We start from the raw sequence: 26,900 nt of genomic DNA on the forward strand, positions 1-26,900 counted from the left end.
GCATACAATGAACATTGAGACATTTGGCTCTAGTATTGAATTTAGGGTAGGAGAAGCAATTTCCAAAGGAATGAGGAGACATCAAAATATCAAATGCTTTAGCTGGTAGAATAGGACATGTGAGAAGGGATTGTAGACAAGGAATTCTTAGAAATAACATCTCCTCTGGAAATGGCAAGAATAGGAGGACTCAGTCTTCAGGTATATGTAGAAGGTGTCGCAAAGGCTAACATTGGATCAATAAATGCAGATCAACAAAAGACAGACAAACTAACCTGATACCATTGGGAAATTTTTTGGGTGGGTCTCTCGCAGGCCCCAAGTCAAAAGTGGTCCTGTTATTCCTAGTCACTGTGGGGGACATGTCTCACCAAGAAAATTTTAAAAATCCAGAGCATTCTGTTAAATACCATTCTGTTTAGGATGATGGATAGACATGGAGGATAAATAAAAAATTCCAGTAGGAAATAGGAAACATATATTCTGGCAGAATTCTATAAATGATCAAAGGTCAAAGATAAGAGTGTATATAAATAGCATTGTAATTGTGTGTTTGGTAGTCATGGATGCAGATGTGAGTATCATTGCTCCAGAATTTTAGCATCCAAATGAGCAATTCACAAAGCAGATGTTCGATGACTAGGAATTTAAACCTATCCCCATGAAACAAAGCATGAGATGGTTTGAATGCATAGGGCCAGAAGGACAGAGAAGTCTAAGGCCATATGTGACTAATATTGAAGTGAATTTATGGGACCATGACCTGCTGTAGCAATATAATACCCAGATTAACATTTCTGCCATCCCAGAAACACATAATTCTTGGAAGGATATTATAAGGTACTATACACAAAAGTCACCAGCCATTCAGGCTGTACAAGAACACAAAGCAACTAGAAATCCTTTAGAGGTACCAATGGCCCTACCTTTATAACCATTAACTGAGAAATCAAAATGGGTAAAACAGTGGCCGTTAACAGAAGATAAACTTCAGGCTATACAACAACTAGAACAGGAGCAACTAGATGCTTACCATATTGAACAATCAACCAGCCCTTGGAATTCTCCTGTATTTGTTGTTAAAAAGAAATCTGGTAAATGGAGAATAGTGACAGATCTAAGAGCTGTCAATAAGGAAATCCAACCTATGTGCCCTCTATAATCTGGAATTCCTCTGCCTTCTCTATTACCAAAAGGATGGCCTCTCATAGTTATTGATTTAAAAGATTGTTTCTTCACTATACCTTTACAAGAAAAGGACAGAGAAAAAATTGCCTTCACAGTGCCTACTTATTATAATAATGAACAATGAATTTTCTTGCAGTAATCTTTGAAGTTTTCAGGAAGAAAATGGGTCCCCACAACTCCATCTGGTTACTATGATGTCATGATGATGATAGTGCAACTATAAGACCTGTTTTGGTTACCAGCTGCTCAAGATGTCTCCAACTTTTTTCGCTGAAGTGGTGCACTTTTTTACAACCTTCTGGCCAGAACTCCAAATAGGAACCTAAGAAAACCCCTACCGTATACTCAGAGACTATTTGCAATTATAACAGAGAGTAATCTTGGAACTTAACCATCATTTTACAATCACAAGGTACCATAGAAAAACCATCACCCCCATGAGAGCTGGAAGTAATAATAGAAGACGATGTCCCTTCTCCCAGCAACATTTGCCCTCAGGGTTAGGGATATCATTTAGGGGTTGGTTATAATTGTTATAAGTTTGGGGGATAGGGTGAAAATCATAGATTTTTTTATACCCTGGGGTAAATTTGAGTCTGTCTCCCCCAAGTTAACAATGTGTTCCCTCATATCTACAGTGTTCTTATATTTTCAAGCCAATGTATATTTAGTAAAGTTTAGTCTCTTTCTGAATTTTTTACTTTAATGCCAAAATTTATCCAGCCCAAATTCAAATATATTTTCACTTTTTTCCTGAGCTTTTTTCTTTATTTAACATGCAAAAGCAAACATGTTCATTCTGCTGTGACTTACCCTTTAATTTCAGCTTTAAAGATGCAGAGGTAGGCAGATTTCTATGAATTTGAGGCAAGTCTGGTCTATAGAGCAAGTTGTAGGATAGTCAGGGCTATACAGAAGAACCCTGTCTTAAAAAGTCAAAAACAAACAAACAAAAATCAAAAGAAGAAAACCTGAAGATATAGTCTGTTCTGTCATTTTTGCATTTGTGTTGGGATTCACTAAGCAATTGAAAAGATCTATGTGGAAATAAATGGTGACTAACACCGACAACTCACTTCACACATAATAAATTAAATGCTGTGTAGTTTGTTCATGACAAGCTTTTTGTGAAATGGGTTAGACCATATGGCAGCACTATGGTAAAATTTGAGATTTAACTTAATGACAAGATATTGACCAATGGATATTATTATTATTATTATTAAATAATAATATAATAATGAGCCTGTTTTACCTTTGGTTAAAAACTCATCACTTGCAGTTATTTCAGTTAAAATCACTGGACATTCCTTTGTCTATGGTATAATTCTATTGTCATAACCAAACAATTTACATATAGAATCCTATCTTTTTCTAGACACCTGTTTAACAGATATGCTGAGAATAACATCTTTTTGTCATCTAAGTCAAACTGATCCTATTTGCTGACTTAGAATGTATGGGAAATACATATAGATTTTTTAAATTTTATTTTGAAAAAACTATCTTTTCTCATTTTACATGCCAAATCCATTTCTTATTCCCTCCCTTCTTCCTGCTTTCTCCACCTTCCCCCAACTCCCATTCCACCTCCTATCCACTCCTCGGAGAGGGTAAGGCTTTCCATGGCAAGTCAACAGTCTAGCACATTGCTTTGAGGGAGGACAAAATAAATTTTCAGGGTCTAGTCCATTTTTATAGGACAAGATAAGCCCTTAGTTTCTCTTAGAATAGAGAGGTCACATTGATCTGCCAGTGAATAACACTTGGCAATGCACATAGCTGTAAAATGGTGAATGTTCCAAGACAGAAAGTACAGAATTAGTTGACTGAACTTAGATGGGGACTATTGCAGAAAGTCAATTACTGCAGAGGGTTATATCTATCAAATATACTTCATATCTGGCCTTTATTCAGCAATAAACACCTGGGAAAATGACCTTTTGTATTTGCCTCTAGGAGCAACCAGATATTCTTCTCCAGGGGCAAACAGTGTGCTTTGAATATATTCTGAAATTTATAATTCACTGTCTTTGTGACTGAGAAAACTAATGCTTTCCTATGTCAGTCTGAATAATGATAGACATCTTAGTATTATTTTTCTTTATCAAAATTAAACTCATCAAGCAGAAATTATCTTCCTGACCATCCACATCTATATGTGTACTTAATAGATAGAATATACACATGAGATAAACACAAAGGTAGTGGGAAAATACCCATAGCTGTTTTTATGGAATGGATGCAGTTATTAGGGAAGAAAATAAATAACACGTGAAAGAAATTACAGACAGAAGGAACAAGGAACTCGTCATTTACAGTCAGTAACTTATGACCTTACCAGGTGGGACTCCCCATCAGAGAGTCATTCATCTAGTAGATTGACTTGCTGAACACTCACTGTCACCTGTTGTATACTCCCATGCTGTAACATAATGACCAGCTTGTTGGGGTTTCTGTCCCACCCGGTACCCCACAACTGGCAAGCCCAAAGAAAATCACACACAAGATCCATAAGATTATAAACTGATTGGCCCATTAAGTCAGGCTACTTATTAGTTCTTACAACTTTTGTAACCCCATTATCCTTATCTATGTTAGCCACAGGGCTTAGTACCTTTCTCAGCTGGGCAGGTTACATCCTGTCTCTTTGGTGGTTTGCGCAGGAGTGGCAGAGGGAGCTTCCTGTTTTCCCAGAATACTCCCAGTCTCTTTGCTCCACCCCTACTTCCTGTCTGGCTTTCCTGCCTATACTGCTTGCCTGGCCAATCAGCGTTTTATTAAAATATGATTGACAGAATACAGACAATTCTTCCACACCACCATGCCAGTTCTGAAAAAGAAATCAATTCATTTATGAAATGTTTAAGGGAATTAAATCAGACAAATACTAGGGAGAGCTAAAACTCACACAGTTTAAATTTGCTCTACCAAAATAATCTGTTCTTCCCTTTTAGGCTATTCTGAATACACCAGACACTTGAAAATATCCCTGTAACTTTTATCCATCTATTAATTTAGCCTAAAATGATGTTTAATCAATTTCATACAGTTCACTGCAGCTCACTTGACTTTCAAAGTTTCTCTGAAATCACTTTGAGTTGTTTGCTAATAGACTCCAGTTAAACTTAATTATTCTTTCTCTATACCATCCTGTGAGCGAGAGTGGCTGTGACCAGGATATTCTTCCCCTATGAGCATTGACAGCTATTTGCCAAACTGTGTCTTTCTTAAATCAGAAATGGTTTTGTATCATTCCATGTATACAAATACATGTATATTTGGCACATACAATGTATTCTTAGTTGTTTTTTTTTTTGATGATGATGTATAATTGAGTAAACCTGTGTGAAAAATGATCTTGAGGTTTGGGGTGTGAAGGCAAAAATTTAAAAATTAAGCCAAAAGTAAAATGGAAATGCAGAGTTTTGGTGTCAGATTACTCTATCCACCTTCAAAAGTATAGATAAAACATTTCTGCCAGCTTGTTCTTCCTTGGCATATCAACAAGACTCTTTCCATCACAGCCAACCCTTTTACTCAGTATTTTACTCAGTAAAGAAGCTAAAATAAATAAACCCAGAATGGAATGATCTCCTCCTCAAAAAGAAAAGTTCAATTATTTCTACTTTTGAAAAGATAGAGATTCTGTGTAGAAAGACTGGTTATCACTGAATCCAGATTTTTTTAAATCTGTGATCCAGAGGATATAATCAACGGCATAAAACTTTTTACCCTACTTTTTAAACTCTATATGATTTTTTCTTTTATTTGAAAATAAATTTTTTCAGGATTCACATTCTAATTAAATTTTGCCTTTCTTATCTCTTCTCAAAATCCTCACCTCCTCACCTATCCATTTCCATATCTTCTCCATTGCTCTTTTTTGAATTATTCCTTTTTTAATTATATTTTTACTTTTTCCTTTTAATTATAATGACTTTTTTCTCATACAATATATCCTGATAACTTTTCCCTTCACTGAACTTCTCCCAGTTCCTCTCCATCTCCTCCGTAGTTCATATCAACTGAATATTTCTCTCATTATAAAAGTACAAGTTTCTAAGAAATAAAAAGAAAACATAATTAAATAAAATATAGTAAGATAAAGCAAAAATCATGACACCAAAGGTTGACAAGGAAAACAACAGAAAGAAAAGATCTCCAAGAGAAGTCATAAGAACCAGAGGCCCACTCATTCACATAGTCAGAAGTCCCATAAAAACACTAAACTGAAAATTATAATAGGTACACAGAGGACTTGGTGTAGACCTCTACTTGTTGCTTCAGACTTTGAGTTCACATGAGCTCAGTTTATTTAAAGGTCCTTGTTCTCTTGATGTTCTTCATTCTACTCTGACTTCTATACTATAGTTTTATATTACAATATGAAACACTAGAAATGCTGAAACCTTCTGCAGTTCTTTTGTTCTTCAGTCTTGCTAGTTGTCTTTGGATTTTCAATTCTGCATGTAAAGCTGAAAATTGTTCTTTCAAGGCTTGTGAAGAATTGTGTTGGAATTTTGTTGTGGATTGTATTGAATCTATAGATTACTCTGGGTATTATTGCCATTTTTACTACATTAATTCTATTGATTTATCATCATGAAAGATCTTTCCATCTTTGATACTTTTTCCAATTTACTCCTTCAAAGACATGAAATTTTTATCATACAAGTTGCTTGGTTGGAGTTACTCAAAGACAGTTTATATTATTTGATAATATTATGAATTAGGATTGTATTACTTATTTCTTTCTTAGATTCTTTGTTATTTTTGTACAGGTGGGCCATTGTATCATTTTTAGCTAATTTTGTATCTAGACCTTTCACTAAATGTGTTTATCAGTTGTAAGAGATCCCTATGACAATTTTTATTAATATTTTAATAATTTTTCCATTCAAAATTTCCACCTCCTCCCATTTCCCTACCATTTCTTCCACTTCCCCTCCCCTCTCCCTCTCCAGTCCTAATAGAAGTTAGGGTACCCTGCTCTGTGGGAAGTTCAAGGATCCACATCCAGGCCAAGGAAGGTGTGGATCCTAGCAGACTAGGATCCCAAGAAGCCAGTACATGCAGTAGAATCAAATTCCAGTGCCATTATCTTTGGCTTCTCAGTAAGCCCCCATTGTCTGCCACATTCAGAGAGTTCGGTTTGATCACATTCTCCTTCAGTCCCAGTCCAGTTGGCCTTGGTGAGCTCCCCTTAGATCAGTCACACTGTCTCAGTGGGTGGACAAACCCCTCACGGTCCTGACTTCCTTTCTCATGTTCTCCCTCTTTCTGCTCTTCAACTGGACCTCAGGAGCTCAGTCCGGTGCTCCAATGTGGGTGTCTGTCTCTATCTCCATGGTGATATTCAAGATATTCATCAGTGTGGCTATGGGACAAGGCCAGTTCAGGCACCCTCTCCTCTACTGCCCAATGCCCTAGCTGGGACATCTCCTTGGACACCTGGGAAACCCTCTAGAGCCAAGTTTCTTGCCAACCCTAAAATGGCTCCCTTAATTAAGATATCTTCTTCCATGCTCCTATACCCACCCTTCCTCCATCTCAACCATCCCACTTCCCCAAGCTCTCCCCAATCCTTCCCTTCTCCCTTCTCTCTCCCCCTCTCACTTTTTTTTTAAAAATTTTTAAAGCCATATGTTTATACTATCATATCATCTTCAAATAAAAATACTTTGACTTCCTTTTCAACTTGTATTACTTTAATCTCCTTCATTTGTCTTATTGTTCTAGTAAACACTTTGAGTACTTTATTGAATAGGAATGGAGATAATGGGCAATCTTGTCATGTACCTGATTTTATTGGAATTGCTTTGAGGTTCTCTCCATTTAGTTTGATTTTGCGTATGGGTTTTCTCTAAACTGAGTTTATGTTTGCGTATATTCCTTGTATCCATAATCTCTTTAGGACTTTTATAAAATTTTTCTATTGTTCTGTTAAGTTGCTAATATGAGATCTCTCCAACATATTTAATAAGTAAGTACTTAGTGATGCAATCTTTCTTTTTAGCACCACTTTCATTGTGTCCTGTAAATTGGACATGTTATGTGTTCATTATCATTGAATTCTAGTAAGCCTTTAATTTCTTTATTTACTTACATCTTGACCTATTTTTCAGTCCATTTTCCATGAGTTTATACAACTTCTGTTATTGTTGGTTGATGTGGGATTCTCCTGTGTATGCTGTGAATACCACTGGTTAATAAAGAAGCTACTTTGGGCCTATTGCAGCGCAGAACAGGGCAAAGCAGAAATTCCAAGCAGATAAAGGAGGAGAGAGTAGGCAGAGTCAAAGAGATGCCTTGCAGACACCAGAGAAGAAAGAGGTCAGCTGCCACCCAGAACCTTGCTGGTAGGCCACAACCTCATGGTGCTGCACAGACTAATACAAATGGGTTAAGATGTAAGAGCTAGCTAGAAATACGCTTAAGCTATTGATCAAACAGTATTGCAATTAATGTGTTTTCTGTGTGATTATTTTGGGTCTGGGCATCAGGGAAATGAATGAGCAGCCTCTGTCTGTTGTTATACAACTCTAACCCATGTTTATCTGATAGGATGCTAGAATTTACTTCAGTCTTCTTGTATTATTAAGATTTGCTTTATATCCATGTATGTTGTCAGTTTTGGAGAAAGTTCCATGAGATTCAGCTTTCTCTCTCTCTCTCTCATTAGATAACAAACAGGTACATAAAATAATAAACCAAATCATAATAAAACAAAATAAGCACCAGAAAAAGAAAATCTATCTAAACTCAACTATACATAAAGACATACACATATTTACATACATAAAACTCACAAAAACACAAAATTGGAAAACATAATATATAATCAATAGATGAGTAAGGTTAAAAAATCTAAACAAAGCATGAAATAAAAGATCTCTGATACTGTCTGGAATTCATTTAGTGTTGGCTGTCTCCTACTGACCATGTGGCATGTGACCTGTCCGTAATTGTGGTTTCTATTCCCAGTAAAAAGTTCACTAGAGAAAACTGATATTTCACTAATTAAAAAATAATGAAATCATTTCTGCTTTTGCTCATTTAAAAAGATGAGGAAATATAAACTTTTTTCTCTGTTTCTGTGAAATATCCTACTAAGTTCAGGTGAAATATTTTTAAAAGAACCTAAAGTTGAGTGTGTTTGAAAGTGAGAAAAATCCAGGAGGAATTGGGAAAAATAATTCTTAATCTCTAAAATTCTCTAAAGATATGTCTTTCACAGGCTCATGTACTAAAGGCTTGGTCTCCAATTGGGAGATGGTAGAAACTTTAGGCTTTGAAGTCTACATGGGCAATATGTGATTATAGATCATCTGTTTATATCCTGCTTTGGCTTGGATTTTAAAAAACCTAGATTAACTTCTACACACACACACACACACACACACACACACACACACACACACACACAAATGTGTGTGTGTATGCCCCGGAGCCTGAGCCTAAAGTCTAGAATGCTTGTACTCACTTAGTCCCATTCTTTCTTTTTCTCTTTGCTTCCAACTGTATCTGGGAGGGAAGCAGGATACAAACTGTGTATTCAGACAAGAGGCTGACATGTCCATAAATCAGGAATCTGAATCTGAGATAGTGTGCCCCTTTATTCTATCCATGACTTACATTGTGTGGATAGGGTAAAGGGGGTTATAGGAAGCACACAGCTCAACTTTCTCTACTATCCTGAAAGGTGAAAAGAAAGGCAAACACAGATGAAGTGAGACTACAACATTCCATAAAGTCCCATCTCACTCATGAAAAGTCAAGTATAAACAGATTGATCTCCAAAATAACAAAAGGAAAGGTTACAGTTAGCAGACAGAAGAACAAACACTAGGCAATTCTAGCAGAATATAGACACTGGTAAGAGAACCTTTGCTTAAAGGAAAGAGTGACGGAATTTGTGACTTGCAGCACATACTACCCCCACCTGCAACCTATAGAGACTGTCACCAATGACAATCCAAGGGAAAGGAACAAGCATAACTTTAGAAACAGGAAGTAATAAATGGTGTCAGAATACATTTTACTTAATTTATCCTTTTTTTAACCTTTGTTTTGTTCTGAGTTTTTTTGAAATATTTTCATTTTGTACATTAATTACTTGGTAATTGTGTTTTAACTTTTGCTGGAGAAAGTGTTTTGGGTTTTTCTTTGTTTTTTTTTGTCTGTATGTCTTTTCTATCCCAAATGTGATATACAATATTATTTTAATTGCTTTATGTGACTCTAGATCAAACAGTTCCTCTTTTGATTTCTTATTGCTTTGATAAAATACACTAGCAAGATCAACTTGAGGAAGGAAATGTTTCAAGCAGTTGGAAGGTATAGTATATCAAGAATAGAAAGTCCTAGCAGCAGCAGCTTCAGGCATCGGGGGCCAATTGCACCTACAGTCTGGAAGTAGAGATTAAATCCTGGAACTCAGTTAGCATTCTCCTTTTTATGCAGCACAGGAACCAAACCCAGGGAAGTGTGCCACATAGAGTTGGCAGGCTTTCCCACTTCTATCCACCTGAATTAACTAATCCCCTGGCCATGTAAGCATGTTCTTCTCCAAGGTGACTCTAGATTTCAAGTTGGCAATCGAGTTTAAAGACAGTATTTTTCTTTTCTCTCTTATATTACTTCATCTTCCTCCCACTTCTACTCCTGTCTCACTTCAATATTCACTCTTAAAATGCTTGAAGTTGCAGGATCTCTCGACATTTTAAGGGACACAAGCCAAATGCCCAATTGATGTCAAGCGCCAGTTAGCACATGGTCTCCTGCCAAATCTTTATGTTTCTGACAGTAACCAGTTTCTGTGGTAAAAAACAGTTGGAAACACAAGTCCATGTAATAAAGACTCATAAAATACAGCAAAAAAAGGAAGAGAAAAGAAAAAATACCTAAGGAAAAATAAAATTGGAGGATATCTCCACGCAGAGAAATGTACAAAAGACAAAAAAAAAAAAAACCACAAAAATAAGAGACAATAATCTACTGAAATGTTCTTGAGCTCAATTGGTTTTTTCTATTTTTATTGTGTTATACATTTTTTTGGTGCTTCCTCCCTTACTCCCTTCTCTCCTTCTGCACTCTCCCATGTCTCCCATGGTCCATGTTAACTCAGGAGGTGTAGTCATTTTACTGTTTAGATCCATGCATGTCTCTTTTTGTTGTCTATGTTCTCTGGGGTTGTGGATTTTTGGCTGGTTTTCCTTTAGTTTATGTCTAAAAGCAACATATTATATTCATCTTTCTGTGTCTGGGTTACATCACTCAATATGGTTTTGTCTAGAACGATCCATTTGCCTGTCAATTTCAACCTGAACCTAAAGAAAGTAATGGACATCTAAACACAAGAGGTATTTTGATCTCAATAGACATGATGTGCTAATCTGTATAGAATATATTATAGTTGATATGTCAAGAACATAAAGCAAAGAAATATTGAAAGTTCTGAGGTGAAAGCGTCAACACATAATTAGTGGAAGAAACAAAAGAGTAACATCAGATCTTTGTTTAGCAATCCTAGCAGTTAGGAAATGGTAACCATTAAAGCAGAAGATAAATAACTATGATTATAGATTGCCATAGATGGCAAAATTACCTGTAAAAATTGATAGAGAAATGGTAACCTTTCAGGATAAGTACAATTACAGTAATCATGACACTTAAGTCTACAGAAAAAATGCTTTAAAAAAGCAGACATTGAAAATTTGCCCAAAATCAAAAGCTCAGAATCAGACAGATCTACTGCTGAATTTCATCAAACCTGAAAGTAAGATTCAACTTATGCTTTTCAAATTCTTTCACCAGTAGCAAAGTGATTCTATTAAACTCATTCTATTAAGTCAATTTTACCCTCATACACAATGGTCCTGATGTATACAATCTATGAATTAACAAAATCCATAAAAACCTGAATTCAAAAAGGCTCACAAAAATTGTATTTTATGACCATGTTCATTTTACCCCAGAATTCAAGGTTTTTTCAGCATATGCAAAAAAATAAATATATCACACTACATGAGTAGACTTAGAACCAGAAATCACACAATTGCTAAAAGAAACTGAAAAATGACATTTAATTAAGTCCAATAACTTCATGATAAAATTCTTTATGAGCCTGGGTCAAAGAAGGTGTCAGGTAAAGTCACTTGCCACTATGCCTAATGACATAAATTTGATCCCTGGGACCCACATACTAAAAGAAGAGAACTAACTTGTACAAGTTATACAATGACTCTCACCCATGTGTTCTGACACATAATTCATATAATATAAAATAATATAGATACTATGTAATAAATATATGTTCCTTAAAGTATAAAAACAAAAGGTATCAACATGTGAAATCTATAGCCCACACTATACTAGTAGGAAAACTGAGACCTGAAATCTATAGCCCACACTATACTAGTAGGAAAACTGAGACCTCTATAATTTCAGATGACAAAGATGACTACTCCCTCCATTCTTGTTCAATATTTGCCTAAAAGATTTTAGTTAGATAAATGATGAAAAACTTTCTAAAAGGATAAAGAAGGGGAACAAAGAAGTAAAATTACCCCTATTTGCAGATGGTATGATCTTGTACTTAAAGATCCTTTGAACTCTATCTGGCAGCTCTTTGATCTCACACTTTCAGTAAGGTATCAGGTTTTAATATCAATATACAAAAATTAGTTTCTTTCCTATATACCCACAATGGATTTGCTGAGAATGAAATTAGGAAAATAGCCATTCGTAATAGCTTCAAAACAAAATGCCTATGAATTAACTTAAGCAATGGAAGGAACTTTGCTTTGAAACTTCAAGAGAGTTGAAACACACAGAAGATTAAAAGACAAGAAAAATACAGTGAAATGGCTGCAGTGGTCTACAGATTAAATTTAATTATAATCACACTTCCAATTATATTCTTTTAAGCATTCAAGAAAACCTTAAATTTTATCTGTAAACACAACTTGAGAGAAGCAATATATATATATATATATATATATATGTATATATATATATATATATATATATATATATATATAAAACAGTGCTGGAGGTATCTAATACCTGTACACAAATAGAGCATGGTAGTTGCAAAAACCTTACATTGGACTAATGGAACAGTAATTAGAGAATTCAAAAGTGTGATATGGAATGTCCCTTCTGTATATATGGTTCTTTTATTGGTTAATGGATAAAACTGTTTTGGCTAATGGCTTAGCAGAGTAAAGCAAGGTGCAAAATCGAGAGAGAGAGAGAGAGAGAGAGAGAGAGAGAGTAGGCAGAGTCAAGGAGACACTATGTAGCTGCCAAATAAAAAGCACACTAGAACTTTACCAGTAAACTACAATCTTGTGGAAATACATAAATTAATAGAAATGGGTTAATTTAAAGTATAAGAGCTAACTAGATTGGAATACACAAGAGCCATTGACCATATATTATTGTAATTAATATCATTTCTTTTTTGTTTGTTTTTTTATGACAAGGTTTCTCTGTAGCTTTGGAGCCTGTCCTGGAACAAGCTCTTGTAGTCCAGGCTGGCCTCAAACTCACAGAGATCTGCCTGCCTCTGCCTCCCAAGTGCTGGGATTAAAGGCGTGTGCCACCACCTTTAATTAATATAGGCCTATAATTAATATAGTTTCTGTGTGTTTTTTCAGTTCTGGGTGACTGGGAAGTGCAAGCACAGACTCTGCTTATATAATGGCACCTGCCATCTTGGGCATGAATCCACATAAGACCTAAAAAAGCTTAAGAAGAAAAAGAGAACTTCTAGACTCACAAAAATTGGTACCAGGCATAGCTTATTGGTAGCTGCATGGTACTGTGTGAGTCTGCTATACAACTCTGACAACAGACATACTGGCATAGTCATGCTTTCTCACATTACTCAGAAGAGTGAAGATACAAGCTAGTTGAGGTACTAACAAACAGATTCACAGATAAAGAAACTGCTACATGCAGCAATGGAGTCTTACTCAGCTACACATAAAAATAAAGTCATTGCATTTGCAGGAAAATTGGTGGAACTGGAAAACATTATTTTAAACCAGAAACTCCAAAATCAAATACTGACATTTTTTTTAGTCATATACAGATCCTAGATTTTATTTTTATACATGTTGGGAGTCATCTAGAAGGTGGACCATGAAAGGGGGAAATGATTTTTTATTGAGTGTTGGGAAGGGAAATAACGAAGAAATAAACAGGATAAATGAATACACATGGCTTGGAGGAATGATATAGAGGAGTAGCAGGAGGATGGGATCCCAGAAGATTAGCAGATATTTGCCAGATGTGGAAAAGCATCAATGAGTAAGCATGTATAAAGCTGCTATCTGAGACTCATTCATTCTCTGAACTAATTTCAAAACTATTAAAAATGAAAAATGTAAAATTTTTCATAGATGCAGCTTTTCAGATGGCATGTCCATATCAATAGAATCTCTGTATCAGTCTTCAGAAATTGCAGTCGAAATGATCCTTTTGTGATAGTGTTGACAATAACTCATCCATTAAAGTGGGCCTGTTCAAACTGCAATGCTCATCAGAAATGGAGAGAGTTGATAGTCAACACCAAAAAGACAAGAGACTCCAAAATATTCGAGGGTCAATCATTTTTAATCTGTCACATTAATAATAATCAGAGAATGACAAAAGTTGTATCTTTTACAATAAATTTAAAGTTGACTTTTCTTTTTCCCTCTTAACATCTCTGTAAAGACCACACCGGGAACACTAGGGTATTACTGAAATTGTGTCTTTGCTTCTGCTCAGGTTCTTTTATATACCTTGAAATCTCAAAGGGCACATTATTATTGGATAGAATTTATAACTATTTGATTAAAAGGGAATGAACAAATAAATTCATGCAAACCTGCCAAATACTGATTTGAATGCTACTCACCATACAGTGTCTTTCTAGAATTTATTTGGTATTCAACACATGTCCAAAATCAATCAGCATTTTTATCTAAGTCTAAAAGTATATAATTTGTATTATTTTATTCCTTTTTATTAGGTGAGGTATCAGTTGCAAAGCAGTTTGGACGTTAATTCCTTAATATGTTCAAGGTGAAGGTTTAAAGTGTTCAGCACTAAAATACGTGAAGAGTTTCCAGTGCTCTAACTCACTGTTTGTACTCCCCATCATTATATAACAGTCTGGACAACAAGGGACACATCTACTCTTTTACCTGTCTTGAATCTGATAATGACATACAAAGGTCCTCTGTCTATGGGCATTTGCAAATGACTTGTAGAAGAAAAAAAGAAATATTGGTTTCCTAGGCTAAGTGTTAACTAGATAGATTCTTGATTTATCCTATTAAATGGTCCCTCAGCTGCCACAGCTGAAGTCAAAATCTATTTTTTTGCTTCTCAGAATAGCACTGTTTATGCAGTTTGTGTGATTTATATCTTGATTGTAATAGAAAAATCTCAGGGTCAAATGATTCTGAGAATAAAAAATAAAACTGGAAACATAACTCCATTTTGCCCACATCTTTTGTTCGTTTGTCAAAAGCCTTAGATCAGCTGCTGAAGGGTATTGTGTCACTGTTTCTTTATTTTAGTGACTTGATTCCAGTTTGCCACAGATGTGGAGTTACTATGATGATGGGAAGGCATTGATTGCATCATTCCAAAATAGGATTATAGTCAGGAGAGAGTAAAAAGAATTCTACAGCAAGAGAGAAAAACTCTTTCTATGTATGCTTTCATTTCCCTCTTCTGGTTGTTTTAAAAGCCTTGAAGCTCACTGTATGACCTTTATTTGGGCATGGTTATATGGTTCCCCATTGATAGAGTCACTGTTGTATTTGACTATTTTCCTACATGTGAAATGGGGTAAGGTATAACCACACAGCAGATAGAATTGGAATCAGGTAGCATAAAAATTGAGTAAGACAGGTCCATTTGCAGACAATAGGCCTTCAGTCTGGCTGTAGTTGATAACCTAGTAAAGGAAAAAAATGGTTCCTTGATTGAATTAAACCTGCTTTTACACAAGCATAAAAGCCCCAAATTAAACCGCATTGTTCTTGAAACAAAAGTGGGTCTCTGAAAATAGCTAGGGATAAAAATTTTTCCAAAAACCTTCTGTGAGTGTGAAGACAGCTCTCAGAAAAGTTCACATTAATTCGAATGTATACTTGGCAAAAGGTTTGTTTAAGGACAAAGGATAACTTAATGATATGAGAATGAATTTTGATCAAGCAATGTAAATAATCCTCCTTGATTAAAAAAAAGCAGAGTTTTATGATGAAAGTAGCTCAATGTGGTTAGCAACCTAAAGAACAGAAATACCATAGAACAGATTTTCCCATGGGGTATGTTTAAATTTCCATTTAGCTTGGGCTTGACGAAAATTACATATGCACACAATAAATAAATAAAAATAAGTTTAAGACTATGGAGAAAGTATGGATTTTCCAAAAAGTAAGGGAGTTGAAAATTTTCTTCATAGAAAAGAACTTTTAATCATTTAGTCATTTCAATCTGTAATTACATTGAGTCCTTACAGCAAATCAATGTGTAGCTATTATTGCCATTACTATATCACATGTTCAGAGCTAAAATAAGATTTGTTTAGTAATTTATGTTTCTACAGCTAGTAAGCGGCAATGACAAATTCTGAGCCTAGTCAATAGTCACATTCCATTTATTTGCTCACCAGACGACCTGCAGAACTGTCAAGGCTGAATAAATTGTAGAATGACTCTTGGCTCTATAATACCTGAGATAGCCAGCTGTTTGTGAGTCACATGACATAATTTATGTATTAAAGTATCAGAAGCCATCAAGTTATAAAATGTACTATAAGTATATAAATCCCAACATTTTCTCTAATATATTTGAAAACTGTTTCTTTTATTTCTTTCTAAGATCAAGTTGCAGCATATCCAGTTTGCAAAGATAATGTCAAATGTGCATAAAGCTAATGACACTATGCTAGGGTCTATTCACAAACATAGCCATGTATAATAATAATAATAATAACCTCTAGCTCCTCACAAAAATAACAGTGACTAGCAGGTGGGTTTTTACTCTCTTTCAATTAAGGAATCAAAACATAGGATTAAAAACTCACAAATTTTATTAGTATGACTCCTAGGACACAGAAAAAAACAGAGCTTAGGTGAACACAAAGTAATCCCATGCTAGCTCAGAATTGAGTATAATAAAGGATTTCTTTATTTAGGACTAACTTACAGATGACAGTCCTCTATACAAATAAGAAAAGGAATGGAATACAGTGTCCAGGTGTGAGAGAAAAGAGAGAGAGAGAGCAGGTGGGCACACACTCTTTTTTTTGTTCCCAAGGCCACACCCAACCTGGTCCAGCCTTTCAAAGGCCATTGACTGAAGGAGTTTCCCTGTCAGATCTGAGTTTTTATTGTAATTGAGTATCTTTACAATTAGTGATTTTCTTCCTTTAATCTATTGATTTGAAGATGTCCATGTGTCCCTTCTTGTTCAGGTAATGGGTTTCCAATGTCTATCCATCAACATGGAAATCACTGCCATAGTGTATTCTATCATGGTGTACTAGTACAGAAACAAATTAAGAGTTCTTAGAGATAAAATCACCCTATTTTACTTAGTTCTATTAACACAGAAACTTACTTTTGGGGAAAACAGAAACATATAGGAAGGGACAAAAGAAAACTGATAAAGTAGCTCATTGTTTAACTTGATCATTTCCCATGGTATCATGGCTTAATTGCTTCCTTTTTATGATCTCCCAAACTACTGGAGAGGGGGACAACAGTCTTTCTGTCTACTGTGATGCCCAAATCCGTGGGTCCCCACAAAAGTCAACAAAGGAAACCGAGTCCCATATGTAAAAGTAAAGAGCATTTATTTTAATCAAGTTTGCAAACTCTGTCTCTTTGCATGTCCACTGTTTTGGAATACCCGCAGAGCCCCGAGTTCAATTAGAATTGGGTTTTTATAGCAGTAAAGTTGGCGGCGAGGGGTCTCTGAGGTTCAGGACCCCTGATTGACTGAAATTTGTCTAGGGTTGTCCTGGTGAAGTGCTGGCAGGTGTGTCTATTTACAGTCCTTGGAATGCCAGGCATTTCCTTTGAATGGTCTGCTCTTGGGTGGGGGTCAGATAATCTCTGTCTGCCAGGCATTGTCTCAGGGTAAACTACTGAGGCTCTGGACTCATTTAAATTTATCAATGGCCAGAGTCCCAGGTGATAATGGTTGGAGGAAGTAAAGAATTTCCTTTTTGCCCAGACTTAGATTATCATGGCTGGCCATCACATCTACATCCTGCTGACATAGGAGTCATTCAAAAGAGATTCCACAGCTGGGAGCAACCATCCATGGGTCTTCAGTAGCAGTTCATGTGGATGTTCATGGGGGGTTTCAGAAGGTTAAGGAGGCGGGGTCAGAAGCTATCTAAAGCAAAATAGTCAGTGTAGATCCTAATAGGGAAGAAACCAGGTGACAGAGGGCACCACAAGTAAGGATTAAGTAAATATGAGAGAAACTGTCAAACACCATCCTCAGACAGGCAGGGAGGTACAAGAAGGAAGCTGTACACCAAACAAGAGTTTCAGACCATTTAGTGACTGACAACTTGGAGTCTGGGTCTCTCTCTCTCTCTCTCTCTCTCTCTCTCTCTCTCTCTCTCTCTCTTTCTCTCACTCTCTTTCTTCTCTATCCATAGCTTTTAATTTTTTGGAAGGTCTCATGATTCCAAGTTTTTAAATGAATGCAATAAATAAAGGAGTACATTCCTGACAATAAAACTTGAAATGTGGTACCAAGTCTCCATGGTAGGAAAGATGAACTATATCATCCCAATTGACCTATGAGAAAATCCTGAATGAATCTATTGGAATTAGGGTAACTGTGTAATATGAGAAGGAAATTTCGTTGTTTTTGTTTTGGGTTATAGCACAAAGTTATTTGCTATAAAGGGCCATATAGAGTCTCAAAAGAAACAAATCCTAATTTGCCTGTGGTGTCTCTGAGCTGATTTATGGTACAAACTACAGGTCTGACTTGTGAGTAGTGAATTCCTGTGTCAAGTGCTAACAGTTGTCTCTTAAGAATTTCTACATTTTTTGTTATATTTCCCTGATGAGTATTAAAAATAATGTGGATGTTAAAAATTAACCACCTTTATATTAAATTGGCTTGAAATTCTTGTGTTCAAATGTAATTTGTGTCTGGGGAGCAGCTGAGCCTCTGACTTTCTTAACAGCATGCCTCACTGTTTCCAGGGATATACATAGTGATGTGGGAGTTCCCCTGTGTGCTCTGATTACCATTAATGAAGAAAGAAACTGCTTTGGACCTATAGCAAGGCAGAACTTAGGTAGGCAAGGAAAGCTAGGCTGAATGCTGGGAGAAAGAAGGGTGGAGTCAGAGAAAAGTCATGGAGCCACTGCCAAAGTCCGACATGCTGAAACTTTGCTGGTAAGCCACTGCTACGTGATGATACACAGATTAATAGAAATGGGTTAACCAATAAGAAGCTAGAACTAATGGGCCAGGCAGTGATTTAATTAATACAGTTTCTGTGTGATTATTTTGGGTCTAAGCTAGCTGGGTGACTGGGAACCAACAAACAGCTCCCTCCCTCCAACTACATAGCATTGGAGAAGAAGAGACAAAATGTAGTCCCTTTTAGACCTTCTAAGTTATTGAGCACCCAGGTTACTTACACCAATATGAAATTTTTTAACTTCTGACAAAAACTAAACACTTGTAGATAAATCCTGAGTAGACATACATAATTATTCTCTAAGTCAGTAGTTGTAAGTATTGTCTAGAGTAGGTAGAGCAATAACTTGAAATATCTGTCAATTTAAAGAGAGTTCTGACTAAACTCTCATTTTATAAATATTACTAATGTTACATATGAAAGGAAAAGTATCAAAGTATCAGCTCAGGATCCCAGGACCAAGTTCTCAAGCCAAAGGCAATTTATTTGCCCCAGAGGAAAACAGGGCAGGGATAAGGGACAAAGACAGGAGATAGAGAATGAGGGAGAAGAAGAGAACCAGGGAAAGGGGGCAGAGAAAATGGAGAGACAAAGGACTGTCTTTGGATAGAGAAGAAATATGGCACATAGGAAAATGGCAGTGCACAAGGGTCTAAGAGGAACCCCTGTGGTGTTAGCATGAGGTGTTTAATTTCAATTGGGCATGTTTAATGGGTGAGCTTAATGGGGTTTTTGATGCTGAATTTCAATACCTTGATAGCTGGACCTTGGTAGTCAGCCTCAGTAGTGGCCAAATAACAGACTGAATCATGTAGGGAAGCCTGAAAATATGAGCCTATTTCAACACTGATCAAAGGTCAGAAAGTTGGAACTTAGCTCTTGTTTCTTCAAGGTTATTGTGCTTCTACCTCAAACAAAGGCACCACCTAGATGTAGATCAGAGAGTTCTGCACTCTCAAAGTTGTTGTCAACAGGTATGGCTAATAGCCAGACCTATACTCCAGGAATAAAGAAGTATATCTGTTTCTACCTCAAACAAAAGTTTAAGGATCCAACTAAGTTCCAGTTCCCTTAAGAAGATTACTTTGGATTCCACTCAGTGAGTGGTTCCCCTATAGAATGTTTTGGTCTAGGGTGTAAGCTTGACTTGTTTTATTCTAGCAACAGGATGTATAACTATGAATGTAGCTGCCACTGTCAATTGGCATGTTCATTTCCTTATCATGTTAATGTAGTTCTTTGTCTTACTCCTCCCTTTTGGGGATAGGAGTATTTTAAGAAATTGGAAATGAAATGTGGGCCTAAATTTCAGTACTCACTGGAATTCTCTCCGGATCCTATTCTATATGTTTCTCCATTTTATTATTTACTTTCACGCCTTCATTTTTTTAATTGTATTTCTAAATCCCCACTCTACTACCCTCACAAGAGGTATTTTTGTTGAGGCTGGTCCCCAACAATCATGTGGGGTATGTGGCTGAAAGTTTTCTCTATCCATCTGGTCCCCCTTGACCAGTTTCTTTCCTGCTCACTAGTTCCTGCAGTCATTTATGAAATAACCACTCTGAGGCTTAATATTAGTTACAATTATTTGGTCAATGACCTAGGCTTCTTACTAGCTTGCTCTAACTATAAATTAACCCATTACTAGTAGTTTATATTTTACCATGAGGCTTATGGGTTACCGGTAGTGTTCAGACCTCTTTCTCTTTTGGCAACTACATGGTGTCTCCTCCACTCTGCCTAGTCTTTGTCTGAATCTTTGTTTGAATTTCCCTTTCAGTTTTACTCTGCTAAACCATTGGCTCAAACAACCTTATTCACCAACCAATAAAACAACAAATATGCAGAAGGACACTCCACTTCAAGAATATAATCTAGTGGGCTTTAGCAAGGCAGAGGGAATTGAGAAGGGTGAAGTTTTCTAGATCCGCATGTTTGAGTAGTCTAGAGTCTCTTCAAAATATATACTTTCAAACTCTCATTTTAATACTTATCATAAAGCATATTTACATCATTTGTGACATTTTTAGGTATTCCAGCTTTGTCTTTATCATTTCCATTCTGGAAACATATAGTTCTCTCAATTTAGGACAATGTCTTCTACTACAAAAATCCTTTCTTACTAGATATTCTTCTTTGTAATATTCTTTTAATAGTTTTTTTTTGCTTAATTTCTTTTAATGTCATGAGACAGACTAACAGTCAATAAGTTTCTCATTTTAGCAAAGAAAAACTGAATCCAAATAAATTAAGATTACCTGTACACATATTGGTAAACAATGAGGGTTTGGAAGTTACCAGGAAAACTCAAAACACAGGACAGTCAAAATTTTGTGTTCTGTACAGTTCAGGTAATAATCTATATTGTGTAAGTGCTTTGTGTGTGAATAAGTATAAGCAGAAGTTAAAGAGAAGCAAATGGTAGATGGTGGTGTAGGAGGTCTTCCTGTATTTGTGTTGCTTTCATTGGTTATTAAAGAAACTTCCTTGACCTAGTTGATAGGGCAGAATTTAGGTAGGCGGAGAAGACAGAACTGAATGCTGGGAAGAAGGTCAGAGTGGCAGACACTATGAAGCTCCTGACTGAGACTGACACTGGTTAGAATCTTTCCCGGTAAGCCATGGCCTCGTGGTGATACACAAATTTCTAGAAATGGGTTAAAGCAATATGTGTGAGTTAGCCAATAATAAGCAAGAGATAATGGGCCAGGCAGTAATTTAATTAACATGATTTCTGTGTGGTTATTTCAGGTGTAAATTAGCCGGGCAGCTGGGATGAAAAGCAGTCAGTGTTCCCTGTAACAAGATGGCAAAAGAACAAGTTGATGCTTGATACATCTAGTAGAAATAATTGGGAAAGCCCTCTTGATAGAGTCATAGTGAGTTGACTGGTGTCAGAAATTTTTAGGAGGTGGGTCCCTTTGGTGAAGGCATTTTTCATTGATTATTTTTCACCAAAGAAGCTTTTATGTCATGGGATAAATAGTAACCTCTGTTGAAAATAGTCAGCTGAAGTCTTTTTAAGCAGGTAATAACTTTACATTGATGCTATTTCATTCCTCTCCTTTTTAATATTGTAGTCAGGGGATCAGACTTACCCCAAAAAGGAATTTTAGAGAACATTCTGAGATAAAAGTGCTTGATTCTGAAGGAGAGGGCCTAACTCGGGGTTGATAGCAAGATTAAAGAGCATAAGCCAATAAAACATATGCATAGAATAATTGGATCCCTTATGATCAATGGTTACCGTTTTTTTTTAATGGTTACCTTTATTGATGGGTCAGAGAAAAGTTTATACATTGTAATGGAGATTTTGTTTTGAGTTCTTAGGTGGCAGGTTTGACTCAAAGCATGTATCCTTCTTATAACTGTGAGCCTTAGAGATTGTGAGATCATCCAATGTTAATGGGTGTTGTTAAGACAATGAAGAATATTTTTTTTCTTTATTATTAGGGTGCTATAAGAGAAAAATACTTAGTTTTCAAAGATTATTCTCTAATATCTTTAAATTTTATGAGACTATGAATGAGTAGCATTCTGTACCTATGATGGCTATTATTGGTTGTGAATTAACTACATTTTGAATTAACTAAAAGCAAAGCAGCTCTGTACACCCATGAGGAATTTTTTTTTTAATTATAGAACAAGGCCTTTGGAACTGGAAAGATCTGCTTTTAATTTAGATCTTTAGAAAGGGGATGATCTACCTTTAGTCTGGATCTTTTAAGATGGGAAGATCCTCTTTTAATCTGAGTCACCCATTTGGGTAGCAACCTATATAAAGGACATGGAAAATGCAAGTTATTACTCTCTTTGTCTCTTTCCCCTCACACTTACTATCAAGTACATTCCTTTCCTGACCTACTTCTTCAGGATTCCAGTGTATATTAAAGACCAGCTGAAACATGTAGCCTTGTGGACTGAACAACTACTACAAACTTAGAGAGCCATTGTTGGCTAACTGGACCATAAACCATTAGTGTATCATCTATCTATCTATCTATCTATCTATCTATCTATCTATCTATCTATCTATCTATCTATATTCTATCAGTTCTGCTCCTCTAAAGAATTTAAAGAATTTAGTAATAAAGATTTTGGTTCCAGGAATGCATCTAAAGCAAAGGAAATATAAGGAGGAATTTTTCAAGTATCTAGAATAGACTTTCCAATTTGCCAACGCCTACAGTTACTGAAGCGTCTCCTACAAACTAGCAGAAATCTAAAAGCCCATGGCATGAACTATTTTGAAAACTTATAAAGATAAATATATGTGATTATCCTTATTAAACAGTTGTAAGAAGCAATGTACTTGGTGATTTTGTATATAAGACTTTTGGCAGTTTGTGGGAAAAAAAATAAAGAAAATGATGCTATTGGTTGGTTAGTCGTAGTATCTCTAGATAAACTGACAAGGGTAAACAATGCACTCCCTGATAAAAATTATTCAGCTTCTTGTATCTCAGAATATGCTGAAACAACAAGGAAATCAACAATAAATTTACTAGATCCAGATTGCACAAACTGTCTAAAACTTTCTGACTGTGCCCTGAAAAAGAATATTTTCTCCAGCAGTCATAGAACTCATGTTACTGAAATTCAAAACGAAGCTCTTATTATAGGGTTGGTTGAATTGTAGCAAAAATTCAAGTTCTAGCCTCTGCTTCCATCGGTTGCTGGATAAAGGTTCTAATGATGACATTTTAGATAGTCATCAGTCTAACCACAGGGGAAGGCCAGTTCAGGCACCCTTTCCACAATTGCTTAATGTCTTAGCTGGGTTCACCCTTGTGGATTTCTGGAAATTTCTCTAGAGCCAGGTTTTTGCTAATCCCATAATGGTTCCCTCAATCAAGATATCCTTTTCCTTGCTTTGCCTGTCTGTCCTTACCCCATCTCGACCATTCTGTTCCCTAAAGCTCTACTCCACCTCTCCCTTCTTGCCTCCCCCCCCACTCTTCCTTCTACCCCCACTCCCACACTCCCAGTAGACCTTGCCTATTTCCCCTTCCCAGGGAAACTCATGTATGTTTCATTTAGGATTCTCCATTGTACCTAGCTTCTCTGGGGTTGTGAACTATAGGTTCATTATCCTTTGTTTTACATCTAATATCTACTTTTTAGTGAGCATATAGCATTACTTGTGTTTCTGGGTCTGGGTTAACTCATTCAGGATGCATTTTTTTCTACTGCCATCCATTTGCATGCAGATTTCAAGATGTCTTTTGTTTTTTGTTTTTTGTTTTATTTAAAAAAAAAAAACAAAGCCAAAATACTAAGTTGTATTCCATTGTGTAAATGTACCACATTTTCTTTAACCATTCTTTGGCTGGGAGGCATCTAGGTTGTTTCCAGGTTCTGACTATTGTAAATAATGCTGCTATGAACATAGGTGAGCAAATGTCCTTATAGTATGATTGAGCATCCTTTGGGTATATGTCCAAAAGTGGTATTGCTAGGTCTTCAGCTAGGTCCCAGTTTTCTGAGAAACCACCAGATTCATTTCCAAAGTGACTGTACAAATTTGCATTCCCACCAGCAACGGAGAAGTGGCTCTTATTCCACATCCTCTCCATCATAATCTGTCATTGGTGTTTTTGATCTTAGCCAATCAGACTGGTGTAAGATGACATTTCATGATCATTGTGCTTTGCATTTCCCTAATGATTAAGGATGTTGAACATTTTCTTAAGTGTCTTTTGGCTATTTGAGATTCTTCTGTTGAGAATTCTCTGTTTAGATAAGTACCCCCATTTTTAACAGGATTATTTGGTATATTGATATCTAGTTTCTTGAGTTCTTTATATATTTTGGAGATCAGTCCTCTAATGTGGGGTTGGTGAAGATCTTTTACCTTTCATCAATCTGCATTTTGTTTTAATAACTGTGTCATTTGCTTTACAGAAGCTTCTCAGTTTCAGAAGTTTCCACTGTTGCTCTCAGTGTTTGTGCTACTGGTGTTATATTTAAGAAGTGGTCTTCTGTGCCCATGCATTCAAGGCCACTCCCTACTTTTTCTTCCATGAGGTTCAGTTTGGTTAGATATATTTTGAGGTCTTTGATCCATTTGAACTTAAGTTCTGTACATGGGGATAGATATGGATCTATTTGCATTCCTTTTACATGCTGACATCCAGTTATGCCAGCACCATTTGTTGAAAATGCTTTCATTTTCCATTGTATAATATTAGTTTCTTTGTCAGAAATCAGATGTTCATAGTTGTGTGGAATAATAATTTTTAATTTGATTTCATTAGTCCACTTGTCTGTTTGCATTCAACAAAATTGTAGAATGCACACTGCTTTAACGTAGGCAATTGTCAGAACAACTTTTGGGCCTTTTACTTTTAGAGGATGCTTTTGTTGTGACTTGACCTCCACTTTGAAATCAAAATTCATAGGCTGAGAATCCCTCTCACATTTTTTTTTCTTACTGTTGGTGTTTCATAAGCTGTCAGCAGACACCATGTAGCTTCTAACTCATTCAGTTACAGATTTTTCAATACTCCACATAGAGTGTGCTCTTGGCAATATTTCTCTTGAAATACCTGCATTTAGCTCATAAAACAAGCAAGCTAAAGCTTTCTAGATATCATTGAATGTGCTCTTAAACGAGTCTGATTTCTGAGTTCAGTATAAAGCATTAACATTAGCTTTCATCTCAAGTATCCTTGCTTGCTGGTCAGTTCTCTAATGGTATCTGTATCTGAGACATTATGTGTAAGTAATATTGAGTCTTATATTTCTGATGATGGCCCTAGATTCTTTATAGTGTCCAATAAAGGAAAGGACAAGTTCTTTGTGAAGCTGAAAAACTTGCTTATATATTTAACCATGCTCCATCAGTAAATGTTTCTCATGTGGTTTAGGACTGTAGTTTGAAACTGATCTTTCCCAAAAGACTACAACTGTAAAGAATTGGAAGTCATAATAGGCATATTTATTCTATTGTAGTGCTAGAACACACAGTTTCCTATGAAACTCACAGACTCAAATTTACACTTCAGCTTGCTGCAAGCTGTGAGAATAGCAGCCCTGCAGTGTCATGGTGGAAAAGCTTGGGAAAACCCAAGACAGTGCACAGAGTAATTACCCTGAATAACCTGAGTAGCAATTCATGAAAATTACTAATTATGCTGTAGTCCTGTAGTCAGGCTACATACTAAAGTAAACCTCCAATTATTGTTACTTTTCAAGTGTTTTTCTATGTGAGTCTAGAGTATATATGTTTTACAAAATATATAATACATATATATATAAACTTTAAAAAAATTGGTTAATTATATATTTTTGTGGTATACAGGATGGATTTTGATATTTTATTACACTAATAATAACTAAATCAAACTAATTAAAATATACATATAGGATATACATATATATGATGTATATATAGTACATCACAAATTGTTTATATTAAAAACTTTCAAATTTGCTCCAAAAGAAAGTTTCCAATAAATGATATGTTGCTATTAATTACTATATCATTAAAGAAATCACTTATTTTTCTTGTCTCACTTAACTTCTGCTGACCAACATCTACTCCAGTGAATTCTCTTTTACAGTACCCCCAAAATAAAATCATATAGTATGGCTGTTCCTGGCTTATTTTGCTTAGGACAGTGACCTTCAAGTTCACCTCTGCTGTCACAAACGGGAGATGAAAATATTGCCTTCTTTTTATTTCTTTGTTAAATTTGTTCTTTCACATTTTCATACTTGTCTATGATGCATACTGATTATCCTGACCCCACCTTCCATTTCCCCCCTTGTATCTATCACCATTGTCCTCCTTGCCATCACGTTTCCTTTCTCATGGGTATTTGTTTTCTTTCATGAGTTTAACCAAGTCCATCTGTATCACCTTCATCTGGAACTCTCAATCAGAGCTTGGTTGGCTCACCAATCTTTTTAAAAATATTCATTAATGACTAATTTTTTTCTTTGGCATTTTGGCACAGTGCATATTTGACCACTCTTACCCCTCACTCTCTTGTGTCTGTCTATCACTGACATTTATCTACCTATCCTCCTTCCCACAAATATCTCCTGCATGTCATAGCTTTTCCTTGTATTTGTGATGTTCTGGATTTAAGGAAAGCCTTCTCTGTGCCTATGGTCTTGACCCACACGCTAGACTCTGATTGGCTGAGTGAGAGATAGTGATTCTTTCTATTCTAGAATCTATAAATAATCAATACTTGACTAGTAAAATGTAGGGCCCTGTGAACCCATTGAC

This window comes from Myodes glareolus, chromosome 21 (assembly GCF_982192425.1).
Source record: "Myodes glareolus chromosome 21, mMyoGla1.1, whole genome shotgun sequence".
In the NCBI taxonomy this organism is placed as follows: Eukaryota; Metazoa; Chordata; class Mammalia; order Rodentia; family Cricetidae; genus Myodes; species Myodes glareolus.